Source organism: Mixophyes fleayi, chromosome 5 (genome assembly GCF_038048845.1).
Source record: "Mixophyes fleayi isolate aMixFle1 chromosome 5, aMixFle1.hap1, whole genome shotgun sequence".
Classification (NCBI taxonomy): Eukaryota; Metazoa; Chordata; class Amphibia; order Anura; family Limnodynastidae; genus Mixophyes; species Mixophyes fleayi.
In genome coordinates, this window is record NC_134406.1 from 106992873 (window position 1) to 107007478 (window position 14606).

At 42.4% G+C, this 14606-nt stretch overlaps 1 long non-coding RNA gene across 1 annotated transcript in view; it reads right to left on the bottom strand.

Annotated features, from left to right (window-relative positions):
• Positions 1-516: 516 nt before the first annotated feature.
• LOC142157721 (uncharacterized) overlaps positions 517-14606 on the bottom strand; it is a 37124-nt gene continuing 23034 nt past the window's right edge. The window contains exon 3 of the long non-coding RNA XR_012692584.1: positions 517-639. This is a non-coding gene — a long non-coding RNA (uncharacterized LOC142157721). The remainder of the gene's footprint in view (positions 640-14606) is intronic.

A 14606-nucleotide genomic window follows, 5' to 3' on the forward strand; every position in this document is an offset into this window, starting at 1 on the left:
CATACATTTTCCCGGGCCCTAAACCGTCCCTAAACAACAGGAGAGGTGTCTTAAATAGCACTCTTTGCCACAGTACACACTCGGACTACATGTCTGCCCCATTAGTGGATTTAAATTCCACTTATATATTGACTTTTGTGCTGTGGAATTTAAACGTGCTAAAGCCAGCAAATCATGTGACAGTGGTAGTGGGGCTAACTAAATCTCACAATGCTAACAAATGTTGAAAAAATAAGGCAGGGGTGCCTGCCTTATTAAACAGTAGGTTTATAGCTCTAAATACGACCATTAGGAGCTATAAACTTACTGTGCAAAGGAGAACAAACCTTTAAATGACACCACAATGTAATTATACTATGAGCTAGATAATATAAATGTACATTAATAGTTAAATACATCATATTTATAAATTTGTCTATATAAGACAATATTGTAATGTGTTAGCCAGTGTAAAAATGAATGAACAAACAATAAAAAAAAATACAATTTTATATAATCTTACCAAGTGAGCTGCTGTTTATGTATCTTATCTCATTTGCATCACTGGACAGGCAGGCTTGGATTATGAGATCTGTAATTTTATCCCAGGATGGGTATCTTTCAATTTTTAACCCCATCTCATTTAAGATGTAATGCAATCTAGTTAGGGAAACAAAACAATAAAATTAATATAAAAATATATAGCAAAAATTACTATTTTCAGTCAGTTATTTATAGTTTTAGTTTTACTTTTCTCGTTTGCTTTAATTGCTGTTCCTTTTTGCTTACATTTTATGTAACAAAAAAATCAGTATGTAATCATAGGTTTCAAGAATTATTATATCCATGCACAGGTTTGTAGAAAAGAACCTCAAGATTGTATCAACACAAATTCAGCATTGTATGAAAACATTATTTATTAAGCTAGTGTGAAAACAGAGTATATGATCAATACAATTCTAGTGTAACAACAACATCACGTTTATTCACCAGTGTACATATACAGGTAGAATTGCTATGCTGTATTTGAAGGGGCATTTTTTTTTGCACTTTAATAATTGCTTGGTAGAATTACTGTTACTTATGTATATGAAACAAAGGTTATTTACTGTAATTTTCTAATTGACTCCAGGATCACTAAAACTTCTAAAAAGGAAAAGTAGAGGTGTTGCTCATAGCAACACATAGAATATACTAGATAATTAATAGCTAGAATCTGATTAGTTGTTATACGTAAATCCTCCATTTTAGAAACTTAAACAAATCTAACCCCTGGAGCCCTAGTGCTTTCAACACGGGCTGGGTACCTCTAGGGAGTGGCGCACATTTTTTTTTGCAGACCCCAACTCCCTACGAAATCCAGCTCCGTGCTGACCACACTTGGGCTGATTGTCAAAATGGCAGGGGGACCCCATGCTGCGGGTTCCCCTGCTATAGTGCCACCAGCTGCTGCTGGCAAAGCCTAGTGTTGGATAAAGTAAAATGGGGAGCACTCCACGCTTTTTTGCTCCCCTGATCTTGCTAATACCAGACTAAGGTTCATTTGTTTGGGGAGGGGGTACACGCTTTTTAAAAAAATATATATATTTTGGGTGCCTGACTGTTTCTGATTAAGGGATAAGGCTGATCTAGGCTAATACACTTATAGTGTCCCCTCGCTTTCCTCTCCAGGTGTTATGAATCCCAGTGCATTCACGAAGAGCAACAGTAGTGTAAGGCAACGTGTCTTTATTCAGGTAAATATATTAACAAAGATAACTCAAATCCACGGATAACAGGTTCCAAAAGAGACTGTATAGTAAAATGGCTGGAACAAGTATAATAAGTTTTACCTCAGTCCAGAAGGCACAAGGCTGTCCAAGAAAGCAGACAGAGTCCAGGGATAAAGCAGTGATCAGACAAACAAATCCAAATAGCCAGACAGAGATCAAGCATATTAGCGAGGTCCAGAAGTCTGTCCAAAAGGTCAGGGCAACAGGCAAAATAGCGTGGTCCAAGGTACAGGCAAATGATTCGGGTTCTCAGGCAAGCAGGCAAGGTCCAAGGTACAGGCAGGGGTCATACACAGAAGTTCAGTCCAGCAGGTATATATCAAATAGCACAGGAGCAGGTTAGCAGCAGCCAGGAACAAACGGATGAACTGCCCAGAGCACAGATAGAGGCAGGTACTTAAAGCAGTGCAACAGGTGCATTTCTAATTAGCATCAGACAAGGAGATTAACTCCTTCAGGCATATTGCAGAGATCAGGAGCAGGACAGCAGCACCTCTGATGGATTATAGGTACTGCTGACAGATACAAAACAAAGGCAGTCATAACATAGCCCCTCCTTTAAGGAGCGGATTCCAGACGATCCATTCATGCTCCCTTCAAGTTTTTCTCCTCTTCTTTTTCTTTTTATAAGATCTCCCTGGAGACACAATTGGGCTCTTCTCTAATGGAGTACAGAGAAGACCCAATTCTTCAGAAGCAGAAGAATTGGCAAGTTTGTCCACTAACTCTCTGGTATCCTCCACAAATTCACTTTCAGAGTCTGAGTTCCAGCCCAGAGTCGGGATAGGACCTTTTATTTTATCACCAAATGATGATATGCCCAAAAAGCCAGTCACCAAGGTTGGTGTTTGTTGTGACTGAAGTGGCAAAGCAAGGGTTTTTACGTTCTTGTTAACCTTCTCCCTAGATGACCTAGACTGTCTGATGGAAGACACATTCATAGAGGTCTTATGGACAAGTGCAGGAACTGACGCACAGGCTAGAATGGGTACAGAAAAATCGTGATCAGATGACTTGACTGTGGATGGAGTGTACTTCTGACAAACAGCATTAACAAAGTCCATGGTATTATGAATAATGGGGTCATCGGAATTAGTAATGAGAAGGCCCAGGTTTGTGGCTCCCCTCTAAAACACATAATAATTGAACCCACTTGGTTAAATTGGTCAACAAAATAATCCGGACATTATTGAAACTGTTTCATGGAAAGTTTGAGTACCGTAACAAACTGTTTGATGTTTCCATCAAAGAAGACTAGAGGAGGATCTGATGAGTCAGAAGAGGCTTTTGGGCATTCAGGCTCAATAGCAGTCTCTGGAGAGTACCCAGCTTGTGCAGCAGTCTTTGGAGAGTCCTCAACTGGAACGGCAGAGCAGGAGTCCCCGACTGGGAAGACAAGTTGGGCACACTTGACGGGAAGCCCGGACTGGGCACAGCACTCTGACTGGATTGCACTGTGAGATGCCTCAGAGCAGACAGCACTGTGAGATGCCTCAGAGCAGACAGCACTGTGAGATGCCTCAGAGCAGACAGTACCAAGTGGTAACTCGGGCTAGACCGCATGGACAGGCAACTCGAGCTGGACCGCATGGACAGGCAACTCGGGCTGGACCGCATGGACAGGCAACTCGGGCTGGACCGCATGGACAGGCAACTCGCGCTGGACCGCATAGACAGGCAACTCGCGCTGGACCGCATGGACAGGCAACTCGGGCTGAACCGCATGGACAGGCAACTCGGGCTGAACCGCATGGACAGGCAACTCGGGCTGAACCGCATGGACAGGCAACTCGGGCTGAACCGCATGGACAGGCAACTCGGGCTGAACCGCATGGACAGGCAACTCGGGCTGAACCGCATGGACAGGCAACTCGGGCTGAACCGCATGGACAGGCAACTCGGGAGGGGGCTGGAGGGACAGGTCCCTCTCTGGAACAGGCTGGAGGGACAGGGCCCTCTCTGGAACAGGCTGGAGGGACAAGGCCCTCTCTGGAATGGGCTGGAGGGACAGGGCCCTCTCTGGAACGGGCTGGAGGGACAGGGCCCTCTCTGGAATGGTCTGGAGGGACAGGGCCCTCTCTGGAACGGGCTGGAGGGACAGGGCCCTATCTGGAACAGGCTGGAGGGACAGAGCCCTCTCTGGAGCAGACTGTAAGGGCAGCGCCCCCCTCTGGAGCAGACTGTAAGGGCAGCGCCCCCTCTAGAGCTGAAGACTCGGGAGTAGAGGCAGTGGCTGAAGACCCGGGAGTAAAGGCAGCGGCTGAAGACCCGGGAGTAGAGGCAGCGGCTGAAGACTCGGGAGTAGAGACAGCGGACTCAGGACCGGACACAGTGGACTCAGGACCGGACACAGCAGACTCAGGACTGGACACAGCAGACTCAGGACCGGACACAGCGGACTCAGGACCGGACACAGCGGACTCAGGACCGGACACAGCGGACTCAGGACCGGACACAGCGGACTCAGGACCGGACACAGCGGCAGGAGACTCAGGACTGGCGGTAGCTGGAACTGGCATCACAGGACAGGCAGTAGCTGGAACTGGCATCGCAGGACAAGCGGCAACTGGAGCTGGCACCGCAGGACAGGTAGCAACTGGAACGGACACCGCAGGACAGGCGGCAACTGGAACTGGCACCGCAGGACAGGCGGCAACTGGAACTGGCACAGCAGGACAGGCGGCAACTAGAACTTGCAGATTAGGCTGAAGTAAAGCAACAGGAGGTGACGTGAAGAACAATCCAGGGTCTGGAGAGTAGCACACTGAAGGCTGCTCCATAGGATGTTGTGGTCTGCGGAGCGGACAGCTTTGTAAGAAATGTTCGCCACTGGCGCAATAGAGGCATAGTTTACCAATCCTTCTGCGCCATCGTTCCTCCTCAGTGAGAGGGGGACGCAGGTAGCTTGGTCGTTTAGAATCCCTAATGGTAGGGACCGCTGGCATTACCATAGATGCAGCACCAATGTCAGAAAAAGTTCTTGGAGGATTCTCTGCGGTCTGCATGCTTTCATTAGAGGAGTTTGTTGCTTTAAAATCAGAATTAGTGTTGAAACTACTTAACACAGCAGCAGGAAGGGTTTTAAGCAGTTCTTGGAGTAAAGTGGAAACCTGTATGATTTGGTAACGGAGCTGAACAATGTCCATTTGCAGCATTTGTAATTGTGGATTTACTGACATGTCTAATAGCCAAACACAGAGTTCAATGCAAAAACACTAGGAATTCCAGGACTAAGGCAGAGGGCGTGCAATCAGCAGGCCCAGATTGTATGGCAGTTCATCATGTTATGAATCCCAGTGCATTCACAAAGAGCAACAGTAGTGTAAGGCAAAGTGTCTTTATTCAGGTAAATATATTAACAAAGATAACTCAAATCCACGGATAACAGTTTCAAAAGAGACTGTATAGTAAAATGGCTGGAACAAGTATAATAAGTTTTACCCCAGTCCAGAAGGCACAAGGCTGTCCAAGAAAGCAGACAGAGTCCAGGGATAAAGCAGTGATCAGACAAACAAATCCAAATAGCCAGGCAGAGATCAAGCAAATTAGCGAGGTCCAGAAGTCTGTCCAAAAGGTCAGAGCAACAGGCAAAATAGCGTGGTCCAAGGTACAGGCAAATGATTCGGGGTCTCAGGCAAGCAGGCAAGGTCCAAGGTACAGGCAGGGGTCATACACAGAAGTTCAGTCCAGCAGGTATATATCAAATAGCACAGGAGCAGGTTAGCAGCAGCCAGGAACAAACGGATGAACTGCCCAGAGCACGGCTAGAGGCAGGTACTTAAAGCAGTGCAACAGGTGCATTTCTAATTAGCATCAGACAAGGAGATTAACTCCTTCAGGCATATTGCAGAGTTCAGGAGCAGGACAGCAGCACCTCTGATGGATTATAGGTACTGCTGCCAGATACAAAACAAAGGCAGTCATAACACCAGGCTTATATGTGGTAGGTAAAAATGAACTTGTCCTTTCTTTAATCTAGCTCGTGCCCTAGTCAGCAGCCTTGTCAGCCTATTGGATAATTAGACCCTGGTGCCTCATATCATGTTGTTGTGCTTTATGCAGCATAATTTGGCCCTAAATCAAAATATACCCTGACCACCGGCAGCAGACAGTGACGAAGCAAGGGACCTCATTACATCAGCTGATGTGGACAATATGGACAATACGGATGGAGGGGGAGCAGGTGAGAGAAAGGATCATTCTGATTTTTATCAAACAGATGAGTATGGTTTTTCAGTGAGTTCAATTTATTTTGTTACATTTTTTAAATATTTTCTTGGACATTCATTATCATAAGCCAAGAACAATGTGGGGAAACTTCAGTCACCAATTAAAGAGTATGTGTATGTGTTTTGAAAAAAATATATAAACATACTTTCAGGATTCCCAATATGAAGACCACTGAGAGAGCGTAAGTTGAACAAAGTGGTTTATTAATAACACAGGTACACAGGTTTAGGATTCAATATATAGTAAGGAAACAAGTGCAGCAGGGTATGGCAGTTATCGCATGGATTATTCAGGAAACCACAGATGCAGAGAATGGTCAATAATAATATAGCTCAAAGAGTCATTTCTGAGACGCCGGATGACAAGGTCTGGTTCAGAGGCTGGAGAAGCAGGATAAGCCATGCTTGTCAGTATGCCTGGATGACTCAAGAGGCACGAAGCACTGGATGAACCATGGATGACAGGAGTCAGGTTACTCAGGAGGCACAAGGCACTGAATGAGTAAAGGGTATCAGGACTCCTGGTTACTCAGAAGGCACAAGGCACGGGATGATCAACAGTTAGAGAGAGTGTAGTGGTCTGCAGAGAGGAGTACTTGGAGGTCCAGGTAGGCGGACAGACTGGTTCAACTGAAACAACTGCAGACACAGGAGCGAAATAGCTAGATAGCTGCTACAGATTTTAGATGCTGGATTGCTAGGGGAGCAATACACTGCAGACACAGTAACACAGGATATTCCAACAAGCTACAGATCAGAGCCAGATGTTCACCATGATACCATATTTTCAAAAATTAAACAAGATTGATCAGGTAAACACCTTTATGTCATTCAGCTTTGCTAATCCCAGTGGGCATAAATTATTTTTTTTATTTTAACCAAAAATTCTAACATACAGCAAACAAATATGACATGTACAAATTGATAATGGTATCATTTTATCACAACAAACAAACATATGAAGCCAATTTGGAATAATTTATCATCAACAACTTTAACGTTTTTTTTGTTTGTTTTTTTGGCTGCAGGCTCAGGTGATTTGCCCCGGCTTGTGGATGCCTGTTTTCCTCCCCTGATCCGCCCACTGCTATGCACTGTTGATGATGTCTGCATTTGAAAGGATCCTGTGCGTTTAAAATGTTTACTAGTTTCAAACTTAATATATTTTGATGGACCAAACTAAAAGAAAAAAAACCCAACAAATTGTAATTGGTACATTATAAAATAAGTTTCAGGCTTATGCTTTCAATATGCAGAACAAACAAATATTTATATGATTCAGGATTATTGTTTGACTATAAACAAATAACTTTTTAAACTTTATACATTATTCAGGTTTGGACAGAGACCTGTCCATTTCCCGCACATTTATCCCCTCAATTAGCATGATCGGGATGAACTGCTCAAACTCCTCCTCATAGAAAGCTCAGTCCCTGCCACTGCTCGTCTCTTCCCCAATATCTTCTTCTTTACTCTCCTTTTTATATCAGAGATTAATTTCTGGCAGTTTTCAATGGACCTGTTGATGGGTCCACCCACAGCACTGACCTCATTAAAGACTGCAGACCACAGCTGTTTTTTGTGGGAAAAAGAAGTCTTGGCAGCTAGATTGCCCAAAATACATTTATACACAGGTATTAAACTGAATAAGCACGCAATTTTCCTGAAAACTAAACCGTACGTTGCGGCCATATTTTGTCTTCCCAAAAGAACAGCCTGCCTCTTCTAGCTTCTGTTCCTCCTCTCTTACTTGCTCTTCTCTCTCCTCCACACAGCTCTCCCTAGACTCCTTATCTCTCCTTCCTCTCACACTCATCACCAGACAAAACACATGGAGAATACAAAAACAAATCAACAAAGCAAATACAAAGACAAACAAAATAAAACCCAAAAACTCACATAAATAACACTCTCCTGAACTTACCACTAGAGTCTCTAAACTACTTAAACCAATATCAACTCAAATAAGCAAATAACTTGTTTTTTTATAGTGTTGGTGAGGTCAACATTGCATATGTTTTGCATTTTAAACTGCCAACCTCTCAGAAATGAGTATTGGTTAGATAATCCTAAAAACTAAAAACGGGCTATTTGAGACTTTTCTAAAACTGCTACAACTTACTCGAGATCGACAGCATATTTTTAATTTGAGACTCAAAAAAGCTATTTAATACATATGGTGACTAGGGGCCTGATTCATTAAGGATCTTAACTTAAGAAACTTCTTATTTCACTCTCCTGGACAAAACCATGTTACAATGTTTTGCACATAAGTTAAATACTGACTGTTTTTTCATATAGCACTTGATAGCTTATTTGTACACTGAAATTTAAAGTTGATATTTGTGATTTACATGCATCGCAAGTCCCTCTAACCTTGGAGTCCCACAAGAGTTTGTCCTTGGCCCTCTTCTCTTTTTCATAGTACACCTTCTCCTTCCATTTTCATAAAGTTAGTAACTCCTGCAACTTTCAGTTCCACCTCTATGCCAACGACAACTGAAGATCATTTTATATATATATATATATATATATATATATATATATATATATATATATATATATATATATATGTATATGTATAGATAGATGATCTATTGTAAATATACATGTATTCATGTACACACACACACACACCATTTTCCTACCTTAAATAACTATTGATAAGGCACTCATGGTTTCTCTCCTCCCCCACTATGGCAAGTTACTGGCTTTTGTCGAAAGAGAGAACTGTGAGCTAAATAAACTTATATTTCAAAAGAATAGCTTCCAATCAGGTACATCAACCCATCCCACAAAAATTTTGTAATAACTTCTGAAGACAAAAGTGGTTGGATCATACTGCTTACACAGACAGACACACAGGATTTCTCTCCCGATTTTGGAAACAGACAGACACAAGGATTTTGCTATATGGACCCGTTTCGAGTGTTGGTAACATTTTGAACATGAGGGAATAGATAATGGTTAATGTGTTTTATTGTAATATAGGATGTCACTATTGGATAGAATTAGATATTGTTATTGTAGTAAATGTTAGTGTGCTTAAGTAATATCTTAGGAGTTGAATTGTGTCATACAACAGACCTCATGTACCTGCTGGATATGGCAGCAAAGTGATATCTACAAAGATTGCTAGTGTTTAAATGATAAAACTATAGACTATGGGAGCTACAATAGGAAGATTTGAAATACTGTAGATGTCTTTACATGGTTTGTGATTTTTGTTAAGTGATATTACTTGACGCTAGCAAAGAGGTTATTGTGGGAGAAATATCTGTGTTGAAAGATTTGTTATAGTCACAGACCATGTGATATTGCTTTTAAGAAGTGTTTGTTTGTAAGTGTGTTATTTAGGAAGTTAAAAGTTAAATAGGGTGTTAGTTTAATGGCAAGTTAGTTTATGTGTATATAGTGAAATACATTTTATTTGACTGTGCCTATAATTGTGTAATCTGCCTTGCTGGGTCTCATCCCCTCCCCCTATGTGTGTAATGGCTACTAGCTAAACAGATGAGATAGAAAGACTTCTTTGAATGGAGATGGTTTGAATTGAAATTAGTGAATGTTGGTGCGAGGTTTGTAGATATCCCTTCCCATGTTAGACTAAATAAATATTGCTGGACATTGAGTGATAACTGCTGAATAGAGAGACATTTGTGGTGGACTGGCTTATACTGGTTGTAATAAGTTAAGGCCCTATTGCTGAAGGCTGAATTGTTAGTAACTTAGGCCTTTGAGTTGACATGTTCTTGTAAGAATGCACTGTAAGTCAGCCATTTTGGGTGGTGACTTTGCATTGTAAGAAGAAGTTTCATTATGAGCATATGTACTGGAATAGTGACATATAGATCAATAGTGCAATTAGGATTAAGATGGAGACAATGCAGCCAACATGTGAATTGTAATGAGTTCTGACATACATACATACATACACACACACACACACAGGCACATATACATAATTAGCAAGAAACTAATAAGATATTGTACCTACACACAGAATGTCATCTATTATATGTATCGTGTGCAAGATTATGTTATTGAAAGTAAAGATTCTATTTCACACATATATATATATATATATTGTGGCAGGAGCCCGCTACTGGTGAAGCACACGCGTACAACTTCTTCCTTTTTATGGTTCTTTATTGTCAGGATGGTAATAATTGTTTGACACCGTTTACTTGCACAGCAATTATGGAGACCCTAAACGCTTACTATACGTAGTCCAGCTCTCTGTCAAGATCAGCCAGCTAGCCCAGCGTTGAGCTCCCTGAACAATAAAACAAGCAGGGTTTTATACCTGACTCTCCTCCCACAGGCCTAGCTTGATGGACAGGTGACACACCCACCTTCTCTTTAAAAAGGACACGCCCATCCCTGGCTCTGTTTAGACTTTCAGATACACCCTGTCTGTTTGCTGAGAGGAAGCAGCTTTTTAAATCTTGTAAGTAAACCAACTTTTACTACACATATGTTTTTACCTGGTTTAATCTCCACCTAGGTACATGACTGTGCCAATGTTTTACTCTACTTCCCTGCTTTCTCTGCATATTGTCAGTTAAATGCCTCCTTTTGTTACAATATATATTTTATATATAATATATATATATATATATATATATATATATATATATATATATATCTGTGTGATACAGTAAATTAGGTTTAAAGGACTGAAGTAGGCGTGTCGCAAGAGGGAAATTGTAAATGCATATGGTAATGTAACGAGCATATCCAGAAATAGAACAAGAAAGCGTGCACAATTATAGCATAATTAAGGGTTCTTTTACGACACTCAGATGTACCTCTGCTCCACTGAACTCCCCCCTTTTCTCCTCTCTTGGGTGTATAGCTGTCTCTCTGCTATCCTCTCATGGATGCCCCAGCACGTTTTCAAACTCAACATGTCCAAATCAGAACTCTTCCCTCCCTTCACAGACCCACACCTCCCTATTTCTCCTTCACCATTGACATCTCCACGCTGTTCTTTGTTCCTCAAGTCTGCTGTCTGGACATCATCTTAAGTTCCTCCCTCTCCTTTACTCCCAACATTTGGCTTCTCTCCCAAACCTGCTGATTAAATTATCCAATTTTCCTCACCCTCACCTAAAAATCCTTCTAATTTTTCCCACGGTCAATACATCTCCAACCTAATCTCCCTCCACACTTACTCCTGCCTGCTATAATTTGCCAGTGATCAATGCCTCTTCTCCCACTGATTACCCCTTCCCACTCCTGCCTTCAAAACTTCTCCTATGCTGCCCGCCATCTATGGCCCTCCCACACCCATCAGACTGACCACCAGCCTACAATGCTTCAAGTGCTCCCTAAAACCTCACTTGTTCATCAAAGTCAGCCTCCTAACTCCTCCCCCACTGGCCTGCCCTCCCTTCATTTGCATCCTCACTCTGGCCCAACCCCTCTTGTGTCAGCCCCTCCACTTTATCATGTAAGATACCATGAGGAGGTCCTCCTTTTTCTTGTACTCTCCCTGTCCCCCATCTAATCCCCCCATGCAATTTAAATTACATCTTACACACTGTATGACGGTCTTATACTTTTATTACCATTTTGTTTTACCTGTTTTGTCTTATGTAATCATTGTTAATAATGCTTTTCAACAATTGTACCGCACTGTGAAATTATGTGGCACTCTATAGATAAATGATAACAATAATAATTATGGCAGTAATATCTAGTGACTTGCATCAAGGCACCAGTTCTAAGTCAGTCAGCAGCAGGGCTCAAGCTGCTGGAAAAATAAAAGCAGCTGAACTTCACAAAAAAAAGAAGTGAAATTCAGGGGGCCATTAAACAAATTAGTGTGCTGTCAAAATAGTGCTCTAGCAGTAGGCAACTAACAAAAGCAATTCTCTGGGTTCCAGAGAATTGCAGGACTTCAAGAGAAGACTGAAAAATAAGCTTCCTCTCGGGTGGCATGCGGACGTCAGTTGAAGTAAGTTGTACACTGGCTCAGCTCTTAGCCCAAGCTCCCACTTTTCTTTATTCTCACAAATAAAATGCTTTAGATATTTCTAAATACTGTTGGAAATGTCACAGCAGAGCTGAGTATCGACTTCATACCAAAAAACAAGGTTGTTTTAGGATCTACAGAACTACCATTTCTGACCAGCTGGGGGACCCACGTAACTCAACTGTTATTGCTGTTTCAACATCTGTTCAGCTACTCATTGAGCTCAGTTGTGTTTGCTGTTACCATCTTTGTTTGGCTGCTAGACTCTTTGCACCCAACTGTCAGGATCCTCCTGGACTTCATTGTGTTAAAATGGCAGAAACTGCCTACTCCATTAACCCCAGCCAGGGGGCCTTAAAGTATTCTTCACCTCTTCCATTGCCCCACCAAATTTGGATCAATTGTTCCTTTCTACTCTCTCTTTACCTACCCTAGCTAATACACATTCATTCACATCTCTCCATCATGCACCTACTCAGTTTACACTCTCTCCTATTTACTGTCACCATATTTATCTCCAAACGCCTTTTCTTTCTCCATCATGCTATTCCTCCCTCTCCAATTATTATCTCCCCTTCACTACTTCCCTCCTTGCTAGTCTGTATACATGAACTGTTTTGTCTCCTATACACACCACACTCACCAGTCTACATAAACAGAAATAAACCTCACACCCACGAATCCTCCTTGCACATCCTCTTTCTCACCCTGCCCCTTGTCATGGCTGCTGGGGATATCTCGTCAAACCTTGTACAAACCCTCATTATCTGCTCACGCTCCTCGCTCCACCCCACACCTTTGCATCCATCCTGTACCTTCAATCCCGCCAACATTATCCACATATCTCCACTACCCTCTCTTACTTTCTCATGTGCACTATGAAACGTCAGATCTGTTTGTAACAAACTAACATACATCCATGATCTACTCATTTCTAAATCCCTCAAATTCTTTGCCATTACAGAAACTTGTCTCACCTCCTCTGACACTACATGCCCTACAGCTCTCTCCTATGGGGGACTCTCCCTCAGCCACACTCCCAGACCCAGAAACAGACAAAGTGGTGGAGTAGGCATTCTACACTCTCTAAGCTGCACCTTCCAAGTCATACCCACTGAACCCTCCCACTCATTCTCTTCCTTTGAAGTCCACACTATCCATTTATTTTATCCTCTCTACCTTCATGTGATATCATTTATCGCCCCACCGGGTCCAGTTTCTCAATTCCTTGACAACTTTGTGGCCTGGCTCACTTATTTTCTATCTTTTGACCTGCCTACACTCATACTAGGTTATTTTTAACATCCCCATTGATAATCCCACTGTCTCTTCTGCCATTAAACTTCTTTCACTCACTTCCTCCTTTGGTCTCTTTCAATGCACCTTATCTGTCACTCACTGGGATGGGAACTCCCTTGACCTTGTCTTCTCTAGCTACTGCTCCATCTCTAGTTTCTCCAATTTAGCTTTCCCACTCTTCGACCACAACCTCCTTTCCTTCAGCGTCACCTTACCTCATGCCCTTCCCCCTGCACCCAAATACACACATACACAACGAAAACTAACTACTCTTAACCCAATCTACTTCTCATTTTCACTAAAACAACTAATTTCTCCAACGACTGCATTGCCCTGTGCTAATCAGGCTGCCTCTTTCTATAACAAAACACTCACTTCAGCCCTAGACAATGTAGCTCCAGCTACTACATATAGTCTCCGACGATCCAAACCTCAGCCATGGCACAACAAACAGATCTGCTATCTGCAAAAGTGCTCCCGCATTGCAGAACGCCACTGAAGGAAATCTCGTTCCTATCCCAATTTCCTCCACTATAAGTTCTTCCTTTCATCTTATAGCACTGTCCTTTCAATTGCCAAACAAACATTCTTCCAATATCTAACATCCACCCAGTCTTTTAACCCATGTCGCCTCTATGCCACCTTCAACTAACTTCTCTGCCTATCTGCACCTCCTCCTCCTTCCTACATCACTGCCCATGATTTTGACACCTATTTCAAAGACAAAATTGATACCATTTGACAAGATATTTCCTCATGCCAAATTCCACTCACTCTAACCACCTTTACCTACACTCCCCAATCCACCGTTAATTCTTTCTCTCCAGTAACTGAATATGAAGTCTCAGCACTCATCTTATCATCTCACCCTACAACCTGTCCACTCAACCCTATTCCCTCCCAACTACTCGGCTCCTTCTCCTGCACTGCGTGCTCACCTCTAATTCACCTGTTCAACCTGTATCTCTCCACTGGCACATTTCCATCCTCCTTTAAACATGCACTCATCTCACCTACTCTAAAGAAACCATCTCTCGATCCAGCCTCCCTCTCCATCTACTGCCCTATTTCTCTCCTCCCCTTTGGCTCCACTCTATTTGAGCGATTAGTGTACAAATGATGTCTCACTTCCTCTCCTCTCATTTCATTCTTGACTTTTTGCAGTCAGGCTTCTGCCCCCAACATTCCACTGAAATTGCTCTCACAAAACTGACCAATGATCTAATTACTGCAAAATCTAATGGTAATTTCTCCATTCTCATTCTCCTGGAGCTCTCTGCTGCTTTTGATACTGGTGATCACCCTCTTTTCCTACACACCCTTCACTCCATTGGCCTTTGTGACACA